Source organism: Papio anubis, chromosome 3 (genome assembly GCF_008728515.1).
Source record: "Papio anubis isolate 15944 chromosome 3, Panubis1.0, whole genome shotgun sequence".
In the NCBI taxonomy this organism is placed as follows: domain Eukaryota; kingdom Metazoa; phylum Chordata; class Mammalia; order Primates; family Cercopithecidae; genus Papio; species Papio anubis.
The window spans coordinates 68,894,446-68,918,412 of NC_044978.1; the positions used below are offsets into that span (position 1 = coordinate 68,894,446).

Consider the following 23,967-nt stretch of genomic DNA (forward strand, 5'->3'; position numbering starts at 1 on the left):
CTTTTGAATAATAATGCTGTGAGCATGTATCTGTGGGAATATGTGTAAGTGTTTGTCAGCACTTTCACATTTCAGCATCAGAATCACTTGGAGAGCTCATTTCCCTACAAATTGCTGGGTACTTTCCCCCATACTTTCTGGTTTCAGTAGGTCTGAGGGGAGCCTGGGGATCTGCATTTCTAAGTTCACAGGTGATGTTGATAGTCCCGGGGTCGCACTAGTATCTCTGATCCAGGGTTCATAATAAAGCATGGAACTTCTAGGTCAGAAGGTAAGAGTATCTTCAGTCTTATGAAATAATCCCAAACAATTTTCCAAAGCAGTTAGATCAATGTCTGTTCCATTAGCAGAAAATGTGAAATCCCATTGCATACATCTAAGATTGATTTGTCGGCTTTCTTATTTTTGCTAATATGGTGGGTGTGTAATAATATTCTATTGTGGTTTTATTTTTTTCTGTTAATGAGATTAAGCACATTTTAGTATATTTATATGTCACTTAGATTTATATTTTCTAAGACACCTGTTCAGTTATTTTCCTGTTTACCATTGTGTTATCTGTCTTTTCCTTAACATTTGGAAGAACTTCTTATTTATATTGAATAGTAGTCTTTTTTATACACAGTTATTGCAAGTAGATTCTCCCCCTCTGTGGTTAGTTCTTTTATTTACTTTATAATATACCTCAATAACTTGCAGATTTAAATTTTAACGTCTTAACTGTATCCATGTTTTTTCTCTATGGTTAGTGCTTCTTTGTGCCTTCTTTAAGAAATCTTTCTCTATTCTAGGTTGGGAGGATATTCCCCTGTGTTATCTTCTGAATCTTTATAATTTTGCTTGAAATTACCTATAAGTGGTCCTATGTTTTCCATTTTCATCGAGATAACCAGTTATTGGGTATCATTTATTGGAAAATATATCTTTTGCTCATAGATCTGCAATACTAACTCTATTGTATAACAAGAGCCTATAGACATGTGGATTTCTGGGATCTCCATTTACTCAATTGATCTATTTTTCTATCCTTCTACAAATACCACAGATTACTCATCACTATAGTTCATGAGTTGGCAAACATTTTTCTGTAAAGGACTAGATAGTAAATATTTTAGGCCAGATGGGCTTTACAGGCCAAATAAAGCCTCTGTCTTCTTTTTCTTTAACAACTCTTTAAAAATGAAAAAACACTCCTAGCACAAGTGCTGTACTATAAACTGAAACAGGCTGTGGGCCAGCATTGGCCTGAAGCCATAGTTTACTGAATGCTACTGAAGCTTTATTTAAAATTTTTATATTTGTATCAGCCATTGCAAAAATTACATTTAAAAAGCAGTGAGCTAAAAGAATAAGCATTTATGTTTCCCATGATTCTCTAAATCAGAAAGGAGGTTTTACTGTGGGTTGAGCAGGCAGTTTTGCTGGTTTGGTTGATGTCTGTCAAATGTTTAGGTGTCAGTTACTATTAGGTTGTACTGAATGGCTTCAGGTGACACACTTATTCTCAGACTCCTACGAGCTAACCTGAACTTGTTCATGGGGAAGCTGCTTATCTCCGAGAAAGAGTGGAAGCATGCAAAGTCTCTTGAGTTCTGGGCTCAGACTGGCACACTGTCACTTTCACTGCATTCTGCTTAACAAAGCAAGTCACAAATCCAGCCCTGATTCAAAGGGTAAGGACATAGAATCTACTCCTTGATGACAGTATCTGCAATACCATATTGTAAAGAGCAAGGATATAGAGTAGATTGAAATTAATTTACCAACAGATGAAAAGGGAAAATTCTCCTATTTTGTTTTTTATTTTATTAAGCAATTTGAGTTGAGTCTTGAAGTATGGATAAGAATTTGTTATGCAGAAAAAAGATTTGAATGGATAGAAAAGTACTTCCAAGGCATCCAATTGTGTAAGGACTTATATTCAAGGAATGACAGGCGTTCTATAGGTTGGGTCAAGAGTTCAATGGGCATAGGGGCCAAAAATGAATTTAGAGAGTTTAAACTTGATTTTTTAGAGGCTTTCATCCTAAAAGCAATAATCCATTTCAAGACTTTCTTTTTAGTGGCTTAATTAAGTAATGTAATCAGCTTTGTGTTTTAGAAAGTTCTCCAGAAGGAGGCAAGATGGTAGATAAGTCAACTAGTTGTATTTTTTAGGAATGTCAGGTGAGAAATAATGGGAGTCTGAACTAAAGTAATAGCAGTGGCAATGAGAGTAATGGGACATTAAAAAGACATTTTGAAGTTTAAGTGAATGAGAAATGATGAATTGTAAGATAAGGAAGATAAAAGGGAAGAAAAAACACATAATAAACATTAAGTTTTCTTACTCAGGTGCTACTAGTGGTAAAGTTATTCACCAAGATAGAGGACATAAGTGAGAAAAAAGGGAAAAAAGAGTAACAAGTTAAGTTTTGAATACATTAAGGTTGAGCATAACAGTAGGTGTTTAGGTATAAGAAGTTTAGGAGACAGTCTGCTGACTGAATATATAACTTGCTTGACAAGATTGATATCACTCTGATAAATGGACTGCAGGAATTTACTAAGAACAATTCTGCACAATAGCAACATAATCATATTATGGTGGCATATTTCAATGTATCCTTCCACTATGCAGACCTTATATGTTAGCATTCTTTTTGTAATTGGAATGTCCATGTAAAATATTATACAGTGAGAGCCATGTTTCTCAAAATTTAGTGTCTCTATGTGAGCTAGAGATCCTGATAAAATGCAGATTCCAATTTAGTCAGTCTGTGGTGGAGTGAAATTCTCTATTTTTAACGAGTTGCCAGATGATGGTGATACTGCAGATCTGTGGACCACACTTTGAGTAGCAAGTTTATAAAGAGCATTAGTTCATGATGTTTTGAATAAAGTGACATTAACTGTTGATCAGAACAGACAGTAGCTGACAAAATTTGAAGAAACCACACAAATAAAAAGCCTCTTTCAAAATCTCTTATATTTCAATAATATCCAGGTTGTACATCTTACCAAAGAGATGAGCAAAGAAATAAATCCTGATCAGTCTCGACCTTTGCTCCCTGTCTAAAAGCCAAAAGCAAAGAGCGTGAATTCCCTGAGACAGGCCAAGGTGTATGTGTCCACATGTGTTAGGTGCCTTTGGCCCAGCAGCTGTCACTAAGTATATCCAATGCTCAGGAAACAGCGGGGTAAGTGGTTGAATAGTCAACAAGGCTAAAAGTCAAAGAGTAGATACAGAAATTGATGTAGAATGATTTCTGCCACTGGAACTTAAACTGGCTGTATATTCCTTCTCTCTAATCAGAAGCAGCTTCCCTTCCAGCTGTACCGGATATTCTGTTTATTCGCTTTGCGCAAGTGTCCTTCAGTGAAAACTTCATTTCCCAGCATATCTTCAGGGATCTCCATTAGACTGGTAACAGATTATCACCATCTGTTGGCAATTATTTCCCTTATGTAAGAGCCTGATCTGAGAGACATGTCCTCTTTCACCAGCAGAGCAACACCTTGAGAGAACTAGGTTGGTCTCTAGAGAAGCAGCTGGGTGTAGATAACCAATATTAAAACAGCCTGATGGCTTCCAGTTGTATGCTACACATATTTTTTTTTTTTGCAAGTTGGGAACTATAAAGTCTTTTTCATATTTGTGTCTTTTAGAATCCGAAATATATTCAAGAACAAAAGAAGCCAAACCCATTATTTTACAAAAGAATAACAACCACCTCATTTATCGTGTTTCCATTTTAATGATATTAGATTTTTAAAATAATACATTTACCACTTTATTAAATATATAATTAATGGAAATTCACAAAACTCAAATACAAATGCCCTGTAAATATAAAGTGAATTCTTAAACCAACAAAAGACAGTTTGGAGACATATACATTAATGGTAACATTTGGAATATGATTGCAGATTAATAAGAAATCTTACAAACAACTGCACTAGAACCATTTTCCATATCACTCATTCAAACTGTATATTCATTGAGTTTCCAGCTATGTGTCTGTTCTAGGCATAGAGGATATTCTGTATATGGAAAAAAAAGATAAAAATTATCTATCCTTATTAGCTTCTCTTTTAATTATGGGAGACAAATTATCAGATAAAATATATAATACATTGGTGATAAATGCTATGAAAAAATAAGGGATATGTTCCAAGAATTACAGATGGGGAGGTGGGGAGGGAGGACTTTTTGTTTTAAATGGGGTAAGGTGTGTTTCTGGACATCCATCCTTTACCCAAATTTTAGAATTATTTAAGAATAATTTTAAAAGCATCATTTAGGATATATAAAGGATAATTTCAGATGGTGATGGTAGCATCCTGTTTTTCAGCACAAGAATGAAAAGGAATAGAATTTTTCAGTCCCTAGAACAATGCCAATATGCACAGTGTCAAAAGCTACACCCAACATGTTGGAGAGATGTCCAAGGTACTAAGCTTAAGGCAATTCCATAAGGGGCAGCCTCCAGTAGCTCCTTGTCACTCAGTGAGACTGCATAAGTCACTCAGCTGAATCCTCTGTCTGGAGTGGAAGTCTCCAGAAATATCAGATAAACATCTTTTGGCAAATCTTTTGTATTTCTAAGCTTTTAGAAAAACTCTACCTTTAATAATAATTATTTTCTTTCAATTGTTGACCTTTATTGAAAATGTGATAACATCTTTTTCTCTAAAAGTATTTTCTTTGTGAAGTTAAATCTCAACTTAAAGTAGTAGGCATTCACCGTGAGATAAATCTGGGTTGAAATCCTGACAATATCATTTAGCAGATAGGTGACTTGGGAAGATGACTTAATGTATCTGAGATTCTGTCAAATGAGGATTATAATGCACACATTTTAGGATGTGAGGATTTAATTAGGTAATGTATGTAAAGTATCTCTTGTTGCACCTGGGCTACAATAATTGTTTTAAAAATGTTAGTTTTTATTCCTCTCTTCTCTACTGTTGACAGGTAATTCTCTATGGGTCACTCATGTTTCCGCACACCTTGTAAGCACAGGCAATGACAGCTCTTATTCTGGATTATCTTTTCAAGGATGTTTGTATAGTGTTCAGTATTGGAAGTTATAGCATTTCCTTCCAGAGCAAAGGGCAGTCATGCACACTGTCTAGTGTAACTGATAGAGTTATTTTTCCTCATGGGCAGGGTTGAGCAGGCTTGCTTGCAGCCCATCATAAAATATTAGGATTTCCTAAGCTTCAGATTCCAGCAGGTGTTATCTGGCTCTTATTCTGCTGCCTTTTGGGAATTGAAGCTCAGGAAACTGATGCATAAAATTTTGGCTACTGCTGTTATTGTGATAAAACCTCCTTTGTCTCTGACCCATGACTCTCATGTCTTCTTCCAGCATTCATGTAACTGTGGCAGGCTAACTGGTTATCTTCCAAGCAAGGTAAATCTCTTGACAGACCCTTTACAGCGCTTGACATCTACACTTCTCTACTACATAGGTTCAGTGTCATATATAGCAAAATTTTAGTTTCATAATTTAAGCCATTTTACTTGTTTCCTTCCATCATATTGAGGCATAATTGACAAATAAAAATTGCATATATTTAAAGCATAAAACATGATTTTTTGTTTTTTGAAAATAAATTTGATTGTGGGTATTTAAGGTATACAACATGACGTGATGGGATTAAAATAGAGTTAAAAGGTTACTACAGTGAAGCAGATTAACATATTCATTATCTCACATAAGTATTCATATTTTTTTGTGGCAAGAACATCTAAGATCTACTCATTTAGCATGAATCTCATATACAGTACTTTTTTTAACCTATAGTCCTTATGTTTTACATTAGATATATAGACTTTTTCATCCTCAATATCTGCTACTTTGTATCTTCTGGCCCCCATCACTCCATTTCCTCCCCCTCCCACCTCTGGTAAGCACTATTTTGTTGTCTGTTTCTGTATATTTGAAGTTTTCTTTTTTAGATTTTACATATAAGTGAGATCATGCGATATATTTCTTTCTGTGTCTGTGTATTTCACTTAGCATAATGTCCTCTAGGTTTATTCACATTGTAGCAAATGGCAAGATGTCTTTCTTTTTTTAGGGCTGAATAATATTCCATTGTATGTATGTACCAGTTTCTTTATCCATCTGTCAAGGGCACTTAGGTTGTTTCTATATCTTGGTTGTTGTGAATAACGCTGCAATGAACATAGGAGTGCAGATACCCTTACAAGACAGTGATTTCATTCCCTTTGCATATGTGTTCAGAAGAGGGGTTGCTGGGGCATTTGGTGGTTCTGTTTCTTTGGAAACTTCCATACTGTTTTCCATAATGGCTATACCAATCTATATTCTCACTAACAGTGTGCAACAGTTTCCTTTTCTCCACACCCTCGCCAACATCTGTTATCTTTTGATAATAATTATCCTAATGGGTGTGAGGTGGTATCTCATTGTGGCTTTGATTTGCATTTCTCTGACAATTAATAATGGTAAGCACCTTTGCATATACCTGTCTGACATTTTTAATATCTTCTTTGGAGAAATGTCAACTCAAGACATTGGCCCACTTTTAAATTGGGCTATTTGGTTTTTTTTCCACCATTGAGTTGTATGAGTTCTTTATGCATTTTGGATAAATTATGTCTCTTATCATAGATATGGTTTGCAAATACTTTTTCTCAATCCACAGCCTGCCATTTTTAATTGTTTCCTTTTCTGTGCAGAAGCTTATCAGTTTGATGTAGTCTCATTGACTTATTTTTTGCTATTGCATTATGAGCTTTTGGTATGGTATCCCAAAATTTATTGCCAAGGCCAACATCCAGGAGCTTTTCCCCTATGATCTCTTTTAGGAATCTTATAGTATCTGGTCTTACATTTAAGTCTTATATCTATGTTTAGTTGGAATTTTTGTGTATGGTGTAAGATAAAGGTCTAATTTCATTTATTTGCATGGAACCCAGATTTCACAGCACTCTTTATTTAAGAGAGTATCTTTTATCTATTGTGTCCTCTTAGTGCCTTTGTCAAAAATTAGTTGACCATGTGTGATTGAATTCATGTCTGCACTTTCTATTCAGTTCCACTGGTCCCTATGTCAGTTTTGAGGCTAGCACCAAACTGTTTTCATTACTATAGTTTTGTAATATAACTTTAAGTCAGGAAGTATAATGCCCCCAACTTTGTCTTTCTCTCTTAGAATTGTTTTGGCTATTGAGATCTTTTATGGTTCTATAGGAAAGTTAGGATTGTTTTTCCTATTTATTTGAAGAATGACATTGGGATTTTGGTAAGAATTATGTTGAATATGTATGTTACTTTGGGTAGTATGGCCATTTTAACAATATTAATTCTTCCAATCCATGAGCATGGAATATCTTTCCATTTATTTGTGTCTGCTTCAATTTTCTCATCAATGTCTTATAGTTTTCAGTGTACAGATCTTTTACCTCTTTTGTTAAATTTATTCTTGGGTTTTGTTTTTGATGCTATTGTGAATGGAATGATTTTCTTGATTTCATTTTTAGTTAGGTTATTATTTTTTGTGTAAAAATGCTTCTGACTTTTGTATGTTGATTTTGTATCCTGCAACTTTTCTGAATTTATTTATTAGTTCTAACAGTTTTTTGGGGGTGTGTGTGGAATCTTCATGGGTTTTTTTTTTTTTTTCTCCTTTTTTTGAGACGGTGTCTTGCTCTGTCACCCAGGCTGGAGTGCAGTAGCACAATCTTGGCTCCCTTTGCAGTTTTTTTACATATAGAGTCATGTTGTCTGCACATAGAGAAAATTTTATTTCTTCCTTTCTATTGTGATGCCTTTTATTTCTTTGCTGAATTGCTCTTCCTATTATTTCCAGTACTACACTGAATGGAAGAGGCAAGAGTGGGCATCCTTCCCTTGTACTGGATCTCAATAGGAAAGCTTTCAGTTTCTCCCGGTTGATTATGTTTGCTGTGTGTGTGTTTTGTTTTGTTTTGTTTTATAAATGGCCTTTATTTAGAAGAATTTCTTTTCTATACCTAAACTATTGTGTGTTGTTATCAAGAACAAATGTTGGACTTTGTTGAATACTTTTTCTGCATCAATTAAGATGATCATGTAGTTTTTATCTTTCATTCTGTTAATGTAATGCATCATGTTGATGTATTTGCATATGTAAAACCAGTCTTACATGCCAGCAATAAATCCACTTGGTCCTGATGTAGGTACACACTGTGAAATGATTATAGCCATCAAGGTCATTAACATATTTATCATCTCACATAGTTAACATTTGTGTGTGGTGAGAATATTTAAGATCTACACTCTTGGAAAATTTCAAGCATACAGTGTATTATAATAATAACTGCAGTCATTATGCTGTAAATTCAGTTTCCAGAACTTTTTCATTTTATAACTGAGAGTGTGTGCCCTTTAACTAATATTTCCCCATTTCTTCCACTCTTTGACATTTGATAATTACTCTTCTGTTCTCTGTTTCTATGAATTCTACTTTTTAAGATTCCACATATAAGTAAGATCATGTGTTTTTCTTTTTGTACTTGGCATATTTCACTTAACATAATGTCCTCTAGGTTCAATAATATTGTCCCATATTGTCTTTCTTTGGAATATGCGTGTGTATATATATATACACACACACATACACACACACACACACATATGTATAAACACACATATATATGCCTCCACATACACACACACATGCACACACATGTTTTCCTTATTCATTCATTCATAAAAGAACATTTAGATGGTTCATTTTTTGGCTTTTGTAAATATTGCTGCAGTGAACATGCGGGTGCAGATAACATTTTTAGAAAGTATTTTTGTTTCCCTTGCACATATACCCAGAAATGGGACTGCAGGATCACATGGTGGTTTTACTTTTTTTTTCAATTAAAATATTTTAAAAATGTGATTCCATACGAATTTAACCACCTTGTAAGACATACGTTAGCAAAAATTTTCTCTCATTCTGTAGGTTGCCTTTTTACTTTGCTGATTGTTTTCTTTGCTGCACAGAAACTTCTTAATGTAATGTAGTCTCACTTGTTTATTTTTGCCTTTATTGCCTGTGCTTTTGGGGTCATACCCCAAAAATTATTACCAAGACCAACATCAAGGAGCTTCTCTCCTATATTTTCTTCTGAGTTTTATGGTTTTAGGTCTTATATTTAAGTCTTTAATTTTTATTGATTTTTGTGTATGGTATAAAATAAAGATCCAATTTATTTATTTATTTATTTTTTGCAGTTGGATATCCAGTTTTCCAACACCATTAATTAAAGATACTATCCTTTCCCCATTGTATATTCTTGGCATCTTTGTGGAATATTAGTTGGTCATACATGCACGGATTTATTTCAGGACTTTCCATTGTATTACAGTGCTCTGTGTGTTTGTTTTTGTGCTGGTACAATACTGTTTACTAGTGAAGCTTTGTAATAGAATTTGAAATTAGGAGGTGTGATGCCTCCAGATTTGTTCTTCTTGCTCAAGACTGCTTTAACTATTCAAGGTCTTTTGTCACTCCATATGAATTTTAGGATTGTTTTTTCCTATGCTGGCAAAACATGCTATTGAAATTTTGATAGGGATTGCATCAAATTTATAGATCACTTCAGATAGTATGGATATTTTGACAATATATATTTTTTTGATCTATGAACACAAAGTGCCTTTCCTTTATTTGTGTCTTCTTCATTTTTTTCATTACTGTTTTATAGTTTTCAGCGTACAGATGCTTCATTTTCTCATTCTTTGCTCTTAAAGCTTAACTGTTGTAATGGGAATCAGAGAATTTGAATGCTTCAAATTTAAAATTTAAAAGTTAGGCTTCAGTTTTAAAATGGTATATTTCCTGCAGATCCTTACGTGATCTCTCCTAACTTTCCTCTAAAAGAAATATAAAGATGGGCCAGGTATTGTGGCTCATGCCTGTAATCCCAGCACTTTGGGAGGCCAAGGCGGGCAGATCACCTGAAGTCAGGAGTTCAAGACCAGTATGACCAACATGGAGAAACACCATAGCTACTAAAAATATAAAATTAACCAGGCATGGCGGTGCATGCCTGTAATCCCAGCTACTCAGGAGGTTGAGGCAGGAGAATTGCTTGAACCCAGAAGGTGGAGGTTGCAGTGAGCTGAGACCACACTGTTGCACTCCAGCCTGGTCAACAAGAATGAAACTTCATGTCATAAAAAAGAAAGAAAAGAAAAGAAAAAAGAACTATGAAGACACAGATAATGATGAAAACACTCACGATAAACATTAGAACTAATAACTAACCCATAGCAAGAATCTGAAAATGTCATTAAAAACAAATTTCATGGAAGTAGATTGCACAGGGTAATGCAGAGCCCATACTTCCAGAAAACAGAGAATTTGACATAGTTTTTGAAAACCCTGTCATAGTCTCAATACCTGTCTCCTGGCTCAGAAATACCAAAATTATACCAATCAGAAAAGTGACAAACACACTTTTAAGGTGTGGGCACTGCTTTCTTGAGGTTGCCAGAGTGCTGCTTCCCATCCTACCCCCAGGCTTCACATTTGTGTCTTTCTTCCTACATTCAGTGACACTGCCGGACAAGAGGCTCGAATAGGAGTTAGGGAGGGGGATGAGCAATGAGGCTGAGGGGGCTAGAGATCATCCTTTGTATACTGGATCTAGGAAGTGTTCTTTTAGGAGTATAACCTGGAGATTTTATGCTATTAGATACTGGTCTTTATTTTGTGTCCAACAATGAGGCAGTAAAGTGAAGTAGCAGATTTTGACTTAGGGCAGCAGAGTTGTAGTAGTTGAAAAGATGAGAGATGCCGGTGGTCTATCTAGGAACTATGCATATTAACCTGCAGAAGGGAGATAGTGTTTCTCTGAACATTCAGAGCAAAGTCATATTTCTAAAAACATTGAAATACGAGAACAGGAAATCTTACAGAGCTGTTTGGTATTCTTAGTAGGATAACAGAGGTATGAAACAGAAACCCGTGCAAGAAATTGAAAAATAAAAATGTAAGCTTTATGAGGGCAATAATTGTTTCATTACTGCTCTATTTCCATAGGCTTGTTTAACAAAAACTGATGAATGAATAAATAAGATAAAAAGATAGCTGGATGAGATAAAGAAATATTTCTGGGAAACTAAATGTAGAAATAACAGAAATGAAATCTGCAGTAGGAAAAGACTAAGAACTGGAATAAGTATTGAATGTAAAAAATAAACAAAATCGGCCAGGCACGGTGGCTCACAACTGTAATCCCGGCACTTTGTGAGGCCAAGATGGGTGGAACACAAGGTCAGGAGTTTGAGACCAGCCTGGCTAATATGGTGAAACTCCACCTCTACTAAAAATATAAAAATTAGCTGGGCATGGTGACGGCACCTGTAGTACTAGCTACTCGGGAGGCTGAGGCAGGAGAATAATTTGAACCCAGGAGGCGGAGGTTGCAGGGAGCCGAGATCACACCTCTGCACTCCAGCCTGGGTGACAGAGTGAGACTCCGCCTCAAAAATAGAATAAAATAAAATAAATTTAAAAACACACAAAAATAGGCAAATGAGAAAAGTTATTTAAAATATATGTTGAAATATTTTTATTACACTAAAAGATATACCTATAATAACTTAATATATAATATAGATAATTTAATTCCAGGAAAAGGTGAGACAGAGATATTATGATCAACATACAAAAATTAGAAAATAAGCAAAGGAACATTGCTTATGAAGTAAGGAACAATCTATCTAGTAAGAGACAAATATACAGAGTGATAATTCTTACACAATATGATAATTGCCAGCTTAATATGATAGAGCAATTTGGGTCACACTGCACGAGGAAGTGACACATAAACTCTCTTGAAGCATGCATAGGATTTATCAATGGGAAGGGCATTCCAGAGAATTTTTAAGGATGTAGGGTATTTAGGAAATAGTAAATAGTTTGGTATGGCATGAGTAGAAGAAGTGAGGAAAAAATACTGCAGAAAATTCGTCTAGAAAAAGGAGAAATAGCAAGTTTCCCCTTTTAAGTACAAATATTTATGTGTGTATGTAATTAACTTTCTTGAACATGTGTGGGGATTAGTCATTTTGCTTTCAGGAAATGTAATGTGATATAGCTTTCATTGTTGTCTTGAATCTATATACAAATATTTTGTCATTTATGTTTACATTTTAGTTCCCTAAATAAATTTATGTAGGGACCCCTCTTACACTTCTTGCAAAGTACAATGAAAAAAATCCTGAGTATTGGAGTTGGAGAGATCTGGCATCCAATCCACATTGCCAGATGTTGACTTTGATCAAGGCACTGTACTTATGTAAAGCATGCTGTGTGACAGCCTGTGATTATGATGGCTCTTAAAATCATTTGATTTGGAAGAGATAGCCTTATTGTATGACTTACAAATTTTGACTTAGGCCCATATAATCCTGCATTGGGCCTGGAGCACAGAGTAAGTTCTATTTCCATTAATTTCTCTCCGTGGTGTGTGTTCAACACAGTTAACTACAGGTCCTTTTTAATATTAATAGTAGGATCTCTGGAAATAATGTTTACGGTAAATTAATGTGACGGGGGAAAGAAGCCTTATGTCATGGTTAAGAAGGCAGACTCTGGCACCAGAATGCCTGGATTTGCATCTTGGCTCTCCCACTGATGAGCCATATGACCATGTGGCTTTCTTTCTCTGTTTCTCCATCAGTATGATGGAGAAATAATGACTTACCTTACAAGGTGGTCATATATTAAAAGAGTGAATATATGTAAAGCACTTGGAAGAGTGGCTGGTACAGAGTGAACACTTAATAAATGCTGGCTAATATCATTACTGAAAAGCTAGGGTGGGCGCGGTGGCTCACACCTGTAATCCCAGCACTTTGGGAGATCGAGGCAGGCAGATCACAAGGTCAAGAGATCGAGACCATCCTGGCCTACATGGTGAAACCCTGTCTCTACTAAAAATACAAAAATTAGCTGGGTGTGGTGGCATGCGTGCCTGTAGTCCCAGCTACTTGGGAGACTGAGGCAGGAGAATCACTTGAATTCGGGAGTCGGAGGTTTCAGTGAGCCAAGATTGCACCATTGCATCCAGTCTGACGACAGAGCAAGACTATCTAAAAAAGAAGAAAAAAGAAAAAAAAGAGATAAAAAATTTGTTGCATGATTACCAGCAGAAGTGTGTCTTCCTCATTAATTACCAAAAAGGTCTATATTATCTTCCTGTGATTAGGTATAAATCCAAATTTCTTTTTTTTTTTTTTTTTTAGTCGAAGTCTTGCTCTGTTACCCAAGCTGGAGTGCAGTGGCACAATCTCAGCTTACTGCAGCCTCTGCCCCCGGGTTCCAGCAATTCTCCTGCCTTAGCCTCCTGGGTAGCTGGGATTACAGGTGCATGCCACCACACCTGGCTAATTTTTGTATTTTTAGTAGAGATGGGGTTTTGTCATGTTGGCCGGGCTGGTCTTGAACTCCTGACCTCAGGTCATCTGCCTGCCTCAGCCTCCCAAAGTGCTGGGATTATAAGCATGAGCTACCGCGCCCAGCCTGAACTCAAATTTCTAAAGTCAGAACAGAATAAGATCTGCTAATTCACATGTGAACTTGGAAGCCATCTTAATTATATGTCACATCCAAACTTGAGAAACTGTTGATATCTCAGTTTTTTTATCTGAAAAATAGACATAATATTACCTACTTCTACTTTTGATATTAAATCTGTGATAACACATTCAAAGTGATGATCTAAATGCATAACATAATAAATAATCAGCTCTTGTTACTATTATTGATCATTTTCAAATGACCTTTTTAACATTTGTGAATAAGTGTAGGAATATGGCTGTTGAATCCAACAGCCAAAACTTGAACTGTTTTCCTGTTGTAATCTAATCTAACACCAGTGAAATCAAGTACACTTCTTTCATTCTTTGATAAGGCCAGGTTGTCAAATATTTATGCATACTGATAACAGGAGAAAAGTATTTTTTATTTTGACCTTCTCCTCCTAAAACTCTTTTTTTTTTCCAGTTACATAGTCATTTATTATCATTATCAAGTGTTATGTGTTGTACGTCATTGTATGTGCTATGTTTTTTCTTTTTTTTATTATTATTATACTCTTAAGTTCTAGGCACATGTGCATAAATGCAGGTTTGTTACATATGCATACTTGTGCTATGTTGGTTGCTTTCGCACCCATCAACTCATTAGCAATCCATCAACTAGTCATTTACACTGTGTATACTACATTAATGGGTCCTCCCCTCGCCACCCTCCCCATGATAGGCCCCAGTGTATGATAAAACCCTCTTCCTGAGTCCAAGCGATCTCATTGTTCAGTTCCCACCCATGAGTGAGAACATGTGTTTGGTTTTCTGTTCTTGAGATAGTTTGCTGAGAATGATGGTTTCCAGCTGCATCAATGTCCCTACAAAGGACACAACCTATCCTTTTTATGGCTGCATAGTATTCCATGGTGTATATGTGCCACATTTTCTTAATCCAGTCTGTCACTGATGGACATTTGCTGATTCCAAGCTTTGCTATTGTGAATAGGTGCCACAATGAACATACTGCACCATGTGTCTTTATAGCATGATTTATAACTTTGGGTATATACCCAGTAATGGGATGGCTGGATCATATGGTACTTCTAGTTCTAGATCCTTGAGGAATCACTCAATGTTTCCATAATGGTTGAACTAGTTTACAATCACACCAACAGTGTAAAAGCACCTTATTTCTCCACATCCTCTCCAGCACCTGTTGTTTCCTGACTTTTAATGATTGCCATTCTAACTGGTGTGAGGTGGTATCTCATTGTGGTTTGATTTTGCATTTCTTGATGGCCAGTGATGATGAGCATTTTTTCATGTGGCCTGTTAGTTGTATGAATGTCTTCTTTTGAGAAATGTCTGTTCATATCCTTTGCCCACTTCTTCGATGGGTTGTTTGTTTTTCTTTGTAAATTTGTTTTATTCTTTTGTAAGTTCTGGATATTAGCCCTTTGTCAGATTTATAGATTGCAAAAATTTTCCCATTCTGTTGCCTGTTCACTTGATGGTAGTTTCTTTTGCTGCAGAAGCTCTTTAGTTTAATTAGATCCCATTTGTCAATTTTTTGGCTTTTGTTGCTGTTGCTTTTGGTGTTTTAGACATGAAGTCCTTGCCCATGCCTATGTCCTGAATGGTATTACCTAGGTTTTCTTCTGGAGTTTTTATTATTATACTTTAAGTTCTAGGGCATATGTGCATAACGCAGGTTTGTTACATATGTGTATACTTGTGCCATGTTGTGGTGTTGCACCCATCAACTCGGCCAGCACCCAACTACTGCCATTTACATCAGTATAACTCCCCATGCAATCCCCTTCCCCTCCCTCCTAACAATAGGCCCCGTGATGTCCCCCTTCCCAGTCCAAGTGATCTCATTGTTCAGTTCCCACCTATGAGTGAAAAACATGTGTTTGGTTTTCTGTTCTTGTGGATACTTGCTGAAGAATGATGGTTTCAGCTGCATCCATGTTCCTACAAAGGATTAAATTCATCCATTTTATGGATGGCTAGTATTCCATGGTATATATGTGCTACATTTTTCTAATCCAGTCCACCGATGACACCAAACGCCGGTCCGCCACGGTTAGTCAGTCTCCGCTCCCGAGACCACAAGGGCCAACAAAACGAAGGCAGAAATAAAGATGCGTTCTTTCGAAACAATGAGCAACAAAGACAATAACATGTCAGCAATTCGCATCAATAGCTTCGCTGTGCGAAGGTGTGAAATTAGGTTACAAATGCCCACAAAGAGAAAAGCAGAAAGATCTGCACATTCCAACATCGTCAATGAAAAGAACCAGAAGAAAGCAAAGAAGGAACACATTCAAAGCGCTATCAGCGCAAAGCAGTCAATTCAAGATCGTGAGCAGTTAACTGAAGCGACATATCAATAAAACTCCTCCAAAAATCAATGAATCAAGTATTTCGAAAGATCGTCGTACGACAGATCGCCAGCGTTCAATAAAAGAAAGAAAAGAGAAGCCAGTCGACTAATGCACGACAAAAGGGACACGACCACAGCAGTCATAAACTATCATCAGAAGAATCACCATGCAAACGAATTTACGCAAATAAACGAAAAATTCAGAAGAAATGGATAATTCTCCCGACACTTCCAAAGACCAAACCAGCAGCCAGTTGAATCCTCGCATCAATAACAGGTCAACTGGCAATAATAATGAGCTCAACAACCAAAAGTCCAGACCAGACGGGCCATACGAATTTACCAGTATAGTATAATGATGGCTGGCACATTCTTCCGAACCAGTTCAATCAAAAATAGCGTAAATCCTCCCCAACCTCATTTTGAAGTCAACATCATCCCGATAACAAAGCCCGGACACGTTACATCGGTCAACAAAGTTATATTCCAGATCAATAGTCTCCTCATTTAACATCTACGCAAAAATCAATAAAATACTGGAAGCAAAACCCGATTCAGCAGCTAATATCAAAAGCTATCCACCGCGCAGCTCAATCCCTCGGCATGTAAGGCCCAACATTCGCGAAATCGGGTCAAATATAATTCAGCATATAACAGAATAAAGACAAAAACCATTGAGCGATTAACTGGAATAGATGCAGGCAGCTGACAAAATAACAGCTCTTCAGGCTAAAATTCTCAATTCTTGTATTGATGAACGTGATCTCGTGTTAATAAGAGCTATTTATGACAAAGTCTCCACAGTTATCATACCGAATGGGCAAAAACCGGAAAATTCTTTGAAAACCGGCACAAGACAGGATGCCCTTCTTCATCACTTCCTATTCAACATAGCGTTGAAGCTTGCCAGGGGCAACAGGCGCTATAGTTAAAATCGGGCGGTATCTCAGTTAGAAAGAAGTCAGTTCGTTCCTGCTCGATGACATGATTGCATACTTGCGTTCCTCATTGTTCAGCTTCCAGTCTCTTAAGTTGAGGCATCTCAGCAATTATGATTGCCAGGGTTTCATCAGTGGGGAATACAAGCATTACAGCCATCAGTAATAGACAAACAGAAAGTCAAATCAGAATGAACTTCATTTCAATAATTGTGCTTCAAAGACAGGGAAACATTTGAATTGTCTTGATAGTGATAGTGACCTTTTCAGAGAACTACAAACCACTGCTCAAAGGAAATTAAAGAGGACACAAACAAGGGAAGAACATACCATGCTCATGGATAGAAGAATCAATATCTTCTAGAGCTGCAAGTGGTATTAGGTCTAACATTTAAGTCTCTAATACAACTTGGAATTAATTTTCGACAAGGAGCAAGGAAAGGATCCAGTTTCAGCTTTCTACTCTATGGCTAATAATTCCCAGCAACTTTCCCCCATTTCTTGTTTTTCAGGTTTGTCAAAGATCAGATGGTTATAGATGTGTGGTATTATTTGGAGGACCCTGTTCTGTTTCCATTGGTCTAGGCCTGTTTTGGTACCAGTACCATGCTGTTTTACATTGCAGCCTTTGTAGTGTGTAGTTTGGAAGTCAGGTATTTGATGCTCCAGCTTTGTTCTTTGACTTAGGATTGTCTTGAGATGCGGCTCTTTTTGGTTCCATATGAACTTTTTAGCAGTTTTTCCAATTCTGTGAAGAAACTCATTGGTAGCTTGATGGGGATGGCATTGACCTATAAATTACCTTTTAAGTATGGCCATTTTCAATGAGCATTATCTTTTTCCTATCCATGAACATGGTATGTTCCTTCCATTTGTTTGTGTCCTCTTTTACTCACTGAGCAGTGGTTTGTAGTTCTCCTTGAAGAGGTCCTTTTACATCCCTTTTGTGTTGGATTCCTAGGTATTTCATTCTCTCGAAGCAATTCAGAATGGAAGTTCATTCCTGATTTGGCTCTCTGTTTGTCTGTTACTGGTGTATAAGAATGCTTGTGATTTTTGCACATTGATTTTGTATCCTGAGACTTTGCTGAAGCTGTTATCAATCCAAGGAGATTTTGGGCTGAGGCGAGCACGATGGAGTTTCTTTTCTAAATATACAATCTTGTCATCTCCAAACAGGGACAATTTGACTTGCTTTCCTAATTCAATGCTCCTTTATTTCCTTTCTCTGCCTGATTGCTCTAGGCCAGAACTTCCAACACTATGTTGAATAGGAGGGTGAGAGAGGCATCCTGTCTCTTGTGCCAGTTTTCAAAGGGAATGCTTCCAGTGCTTCCAGTTTTGCCTCCATTCAGTATGATATTGGCTGTGGGCTCATTATAAATAGCTCTTATTATTTCAGATAATGCTCCATCAGTACAAAATTTATTGAGAGTTTTTAGCCTGAAGGGCTGTTGAATTTTGTCAATGGCCTTTTTCTGCATCTATTGAGATAATCATGATTTTGTCTTTGGTTCTGTTTATATGCTGGATTACGCTATTGGTTTGTATGTTGAACCATTCTTGTATCCCAGGGATGAAGCCACTTGGACTGGGTGGTGGATAAGCTTTTGATGTGTTGTTGAACTGGCCACAAGTATTTTACTGAGGATTTTTGCATCGATGTTCATCAGATATTGGTCTAAAAATTCTCTTTGATCAAGCAGGTTCTGCCAGGCTTTGTATCAGGGATGATGTTGGTCTCCTAAAATGTATTAGGATGATTCCTTTTCTATTGATTGGAATAGTTTTCAGAAGGAATAGTACCAGCTCCTCCTTATACCTCTGGTAGACCCAGCTGTGAATCCATCTGGTCCTGACTTTTTTTCAAGCAGGCTATTAATTATTGCCCCCAATTTCAGAGCCTGCTATTGGTCTATTCAGTAATTCAGCTTCTTCCCAAGCCTAGTCTTGAAGAGTGCAAGTGTCCAGGAAATTATCCATTTCTTCTAGATTTCTAGTTTATTTGGCGAGAGGTTATAGTGCATTCTCTGATGGTAGTTTTGTGCATTTCTGTGGGTCAGTGGTGATATCCCCTTTATCATTTTATTGCGTCAATTTGATTCTTCTTTTCTTTCTTTATTAGTCTATAGCGTCTGTCAATTTGTTGATCTTTTTTCAAAAACCAACTCCTGGATCTTCATTGATTTTTGAGGGTTTTTGTGTCTCTATCTCCTCTCAGTTCTTGCTCTGATCTTAGTTATTTCTTGCCTTGTAGCTAGCTTTTGAATGTGTTTGTTTTGTTTCTTCTTAGTTCTTTTAATTGTGATGTTAGGAGTGTCAATTTTAGATCTTTCCTGCTTTCCTTGTGGGCATTTCTAGTGCCATGAATTTCCTCTACACACTGGGTTTTAAATGTGTCCCAGAGATTCTGCAGTATGTTGTATCTTTGTTCTCATTGGTTTCAAAGAACATCTTTATTTCAGCCTTCATTTTGTTATGTACCCAGTAGTCATTCAGAGCAGGTTATTTTAGTTTCCATGTAGTTGAGTGGTTTTGATTGAGTTTCTTAGTCCTGAGTTCTAGCTTGATTGCCCTGTGGTCTGAGCAGAGACAGTTTGTTATAATTTCTGTTCTGTACATTTGCTGAGGAGGCTTACTTCCACCATGTGGGTCAATTTCCAACAAGTGATGTGGGTGCTGAGTAGAATGTATATTCTGCTGATTTGGGGTGGAGAGTTCTGTATGATGTCTATTGTAGTCTGCTTGCTGCAGAGATGAGTTCAATTCCTGGATATCTTTGTTAACTTTCTGTCTCTGATCTGTCTAATGCTTGACAGTGGGGTGTTGAAGTCTTCCATTATTATTGTATAGAGTCTAAGTCTCTTTGTAAAGTCTCTATGACTTGCTTTTATGAATCCGTGCTCCTGTATTGGGTGCATATATTTAGGATAGCTAGCTCCTCCTGTTGAATTGATCCCTTTTACCATTATGTAAAATGGCTTTTGTCTCTTTGATCATTGATGGTTTAAAGTTTGTTTTATCAGAGACTAGTATTGCAACCCCCTGCTTTTTGTTCTCCATTTGCTTGGTAAATCTTCCTCCATCCCTTTATTTTGAGTCTATGTAATGTATCTGCATGTGAGATGGGTTCTGAATATAGTAAACCGGACGATCTTTGACTCTTTATCCAGTTTGCCAGTCTGTGTCTTTTAATTGAGCATTTTATCCATTTACATTTAAGGTTAATATTGTTATGTGAACTTGATCCTGCCATATTATGATATTAACTGTTATTTGCCTCGCACTGGATGCAGTTTTTCCCTAGCCTCCATGGTCTTTACATTTTGGCATGTTTTTGCAATGGCTTGCACCGTTGTCTTTCCATGTTTAGTGCTTCCTTCAAGGTTTCTTATACAGGCCTGGTGGTGACAAAATCTCTAAGAGCATTTGCTTATCTGTAAAGGATTCCATTTCTCCTTCACTTATGGTGAAACTTAGCTCTATTGATATGAAATTCCCAGTTTAAAATTATTTTCTTTAAGTGAATGTTGAATATTGGCCCCCACTCTTTCAGCTTGAGAGTTTCTGCTGAGATCTGCTGTTAGTCTGATGGGCTTCCTTGTGGGTGCACCCATCTTTCTCTCTTGGCTGTCTAAGATTTTTCCTTCATTTCAATCCTTTGGTGAATGTGGCAATTATGTGTCTTGAGTTGCTCTTCTGAGGAGTATCTTTTGTGGTTTCTGTATTTCCTGAATTTGAATGTTGGCTCCGTCTCTACTAGGGTTGGGAAGTTCTCCTGGATGATGGTCCTGCAGAGTGTTTTCCAACTTGTTCCATTTTCCCCTCACTTCTTCAGGCACCCTAATCAGACGTGATTTGGTCTTTTCACATAATCCCATACTTCTTGCAGGCTTTGTTCATTTCTTTTTTCTTCTTTTTCTCTTTTAGGTTTCTTCTTCTCACTTCATTTCATTCATTTGATCCTCAAATTGTTGATAATTTTTCTTCCAGTTGATCGAGTCAGTTACTGAAGCTTGTGCATTGTCATGTATTTCGTGGTCATGGATTTCATCTCTGTCGTCTGCTTATGGTCTTGTCTGCATTTCACTATTCTAGCTATCAATTCTTCCACTCTTTTTTCAAGATTTTAGTTTCTTTGCACTGGGTACGTAATCTCCTTTTAGCTCTGAGAGGTTTGATGGATCTGGAGCCTTCTTCTCTCATCTCACAAGTCATTCTCCGTCCAGCTTTGATCCATGGTTGGCGATGGCCAAGTGCCTTGCAGGTGAGATGATGTGCTCTATTTTTGAATTTCCAGCTTTTTCTGCCCTGCTTTTCCCATCTGTGGTTTTATCTGCCTCGGTCTTGATGGTGGTGATGTACCTTATCAAGTAGTGGTGTCCTTCCTGTTTGATAGTTTTCTAACAGTCAGGACCCTCAGCTGTGGTGGTCTGTTGAGATTGCTTGAGGTCCACACTCCAGACCCTGTTTGCTGTATCAGCAGCAGAGGCTTGAAGATAGAATATTTCTGAACAGCGAAAGTGTACTCCGTCTGATTCTTGCTTTGGAAGCTTCCTCTCAGGGGTGTACTCCATTGTGTGAGGTGTGGGGTGTTGGTCTGCCCCGGTGTGGGGGATGTCTCCCAGTTAGGCTACTCAGGGGTCAGGGACCCAATTGAGCAGGCAGTTTGTCCATTCTCAGATCTCAACCTCCGTGTTGGGAGATCCACTGCTCTCTTCAAAGCTGTCAGACAGAGTCGTTTGCATCTGCAGGGGTTTCAGCTGCTTTGTTGTTGTTGTTGTTTAGCTGTGCCCTGTCCCCAGAGTTGGAGTCTACAGAGACAGGCAGGACTCCTTGAGCTGCTGTGAGCTCCACCCAGTTCGATCTTCCCAGCCACTTTGTTTATCTACTTAAGCCTCAGCAATGGCGGGTGCCCCTCCCCCAGCCTTGCTGCTGTCTTGCCGGATCGCAGACTGCTGTGCTAGCAATGAGGGAGGTTCCATGGGCATGGGTCCCTCCCAGCCAGGTGTGGGATATAATCTCCTGGTGTGCCCATTTGCTTAAAGCACAGTATTGGGGTGGGAATTACCTGATTTTCCAGGTGTTGTGTGTCTCAGTTCCCCTGGCTAGGAAAAGGGATTCCCTTCCCCCTTGTGCTTCCAGGTGAGGTGATGCCTTGCCCTGCTTCAGCTCTCGCTGAATGGGCTGCAGCAGCTGACCAGCACCGATTGTCCGGCACTCCCTAGTGAGATGAACCCAGTACCTCAGTTGAAAATGCAGAACTCACCGGTCTTCTGTGTCGCTCGCGCTGGGAGTTGGAGACTGGAGCTGTTCCTATTCGGCCATCTTGCTCCTGTCCTAAAACTCTTTTTGAAAGAAGAGAAGTGACAGGTCCTATATTCGGTTTGACATTGTCTGATAGTTACTTAAAACAGTACTTTCATTATTTCTGTTTCTCATATTCAACTAATTGCTTACTTCATTTTTCCTGTCAGTATGTTCAGTTGGATAAGGAATTGATTCTTAACTTGATGTTATTGTAATTTCCAGGTATAAAGCTTCTGCATCTTATATTACAAATTAGACTAATAGCTGGTTTCTTCTTATTGTCTCATCTTTTAGTCTATTTCTTTTCCCAGGTTGATGTTATTTACTCTATATGGTAAATATTTTATACTATGGTATATAATTTGGGAATTATAATTCTGAATATAATTTGCTTTAATTAATCTAAAATATTTTATATTATTTGATTTTGACTATTTAAGATGGACACAAAGGAGCTTATTTTATATTTTTCCATCAAAAATCCAGAATTGTTGCCTACGTAGTAGCACTATTAATATCTGTATAGGCATTCTGCTTTTAAGTCAAGTTCTACATGTCCAAATTAGTTCTCATATTAAAAGTATCTTAATTATTTAAAGTATTTAAAGTATTAAATTTATTCTAAAAGAACAAATTTATAACACAAAACAAGCATCTACACTATGACTAAAACATCTGATTCCAACTCCAAAAAACATTGACAGTTCTCATTGTCAGTATTTATTTTGTATGTTATACAATCTCTCAATGGTAGGACAAATAAAAATAAACATCTTGAAACTTGTACTCAAACTTATTATTCATATACAAAAGATCTTGTTTAGAAAGTTAGGAAAGTATATACCCCTTTCTGTTTTTGTAATTTAGCTTTATTTAAGTGTTTTGAAACTATGTCTAAAATAATCATATGTAGAATAAGAATAAGTTTCGAAAAGGAAAGTAAAATATGCTTTTCTCTCTTTGTAAATAATAAACAAACAATAGTACTGTTACTATGAAGATCTAAAAAAAAAAGTTAAGTTTACCATATCTTATGGTAAAACAAGTGACTGCAGGGAAGGAGAGGTGAATGTTCCCAAGGTGGAAGCTCTACTTGTCCTCAGAGAAGGAATACATTTTGACTATGACTGTGGGGAAGGCATAAGCTGGCTTAGAAAATTGAGAGCTGCTTACTTAGTGTTTTAAATAGCCAATTTCTTCAAAGTGCAAAAGTTTCAATACAATGTGAAGTCAACATTGCTTTTATAGACATTATTAAAACATAATCCCAAACTCGAGTAAAGTTTTATGTAAATGATTGTTTTGAACCTCTAAAAATTTAAAATTCAACTTAATTTACTTTTATTAGATGAGATCCTGGCTAGATTCCACTTCCTACGGCTTATTATACTGAGTTTATTTTTACGACTAATTATCCTCACCTACATAAACTTCTTAGATTTTGGAATACTTAATTGACTGGTCAAGTGTCTTTGCTGTCTAGATGACAGTTACTTATCATGGATCTTCAAAAGAACCCAAAATTTGGACCAGATGCCATCTCCTCAAGGGTACAGGAGGAACCGAAGCATCAAACTGTGACGGTATTGGCCAACATATGTAGCTCATCACTGCGAACAAGTGCTCAGCCTGTGTATGGAGTGGTGTACTGTCACCATGATCCATAACTATTGGAAGAGTTCCAGAAACAACACAAGGGATTACGCATTAATATAGAGCAGGTGGCAGGTAAGCACTGACGATAGGTTAAATGAGTGAAGGAATGAATGTGGGGTTGAATGAATTACAGGTTGATATA

At 37.1% G+C, this 23,967-nt stretch overlaps 1 long non-coding RNA gene across 6 annotated transcripts in view; it reads left to right on the forward strand.

The window, feature by feature from the left end:
- LOC101024077 overlaps nt 1-23,967 on the forward strand; it is a 71,298-nt gene that overhangs the window by 5,442 nt on the left and 41,889 nt on the right. For 4 of the 6 annotated variants that reach the window (XR_002522177.2, XR_002522176.2, XR_002522173.2 and 1 more), the window contains exon 2: nt 23,518-23,897. This is a non-coding gene — a long non-coding RNA (uncharacterized LOC101024077). Of the gene's footprint in view, nt 1-5,380; nt 5,400-23,517; nt 23,898-23,967 lie in introns of those variants that run through there. The other 2 variants (XR_004182700.1, XR_002522175.2) reach the window with 2 other exon arrangements.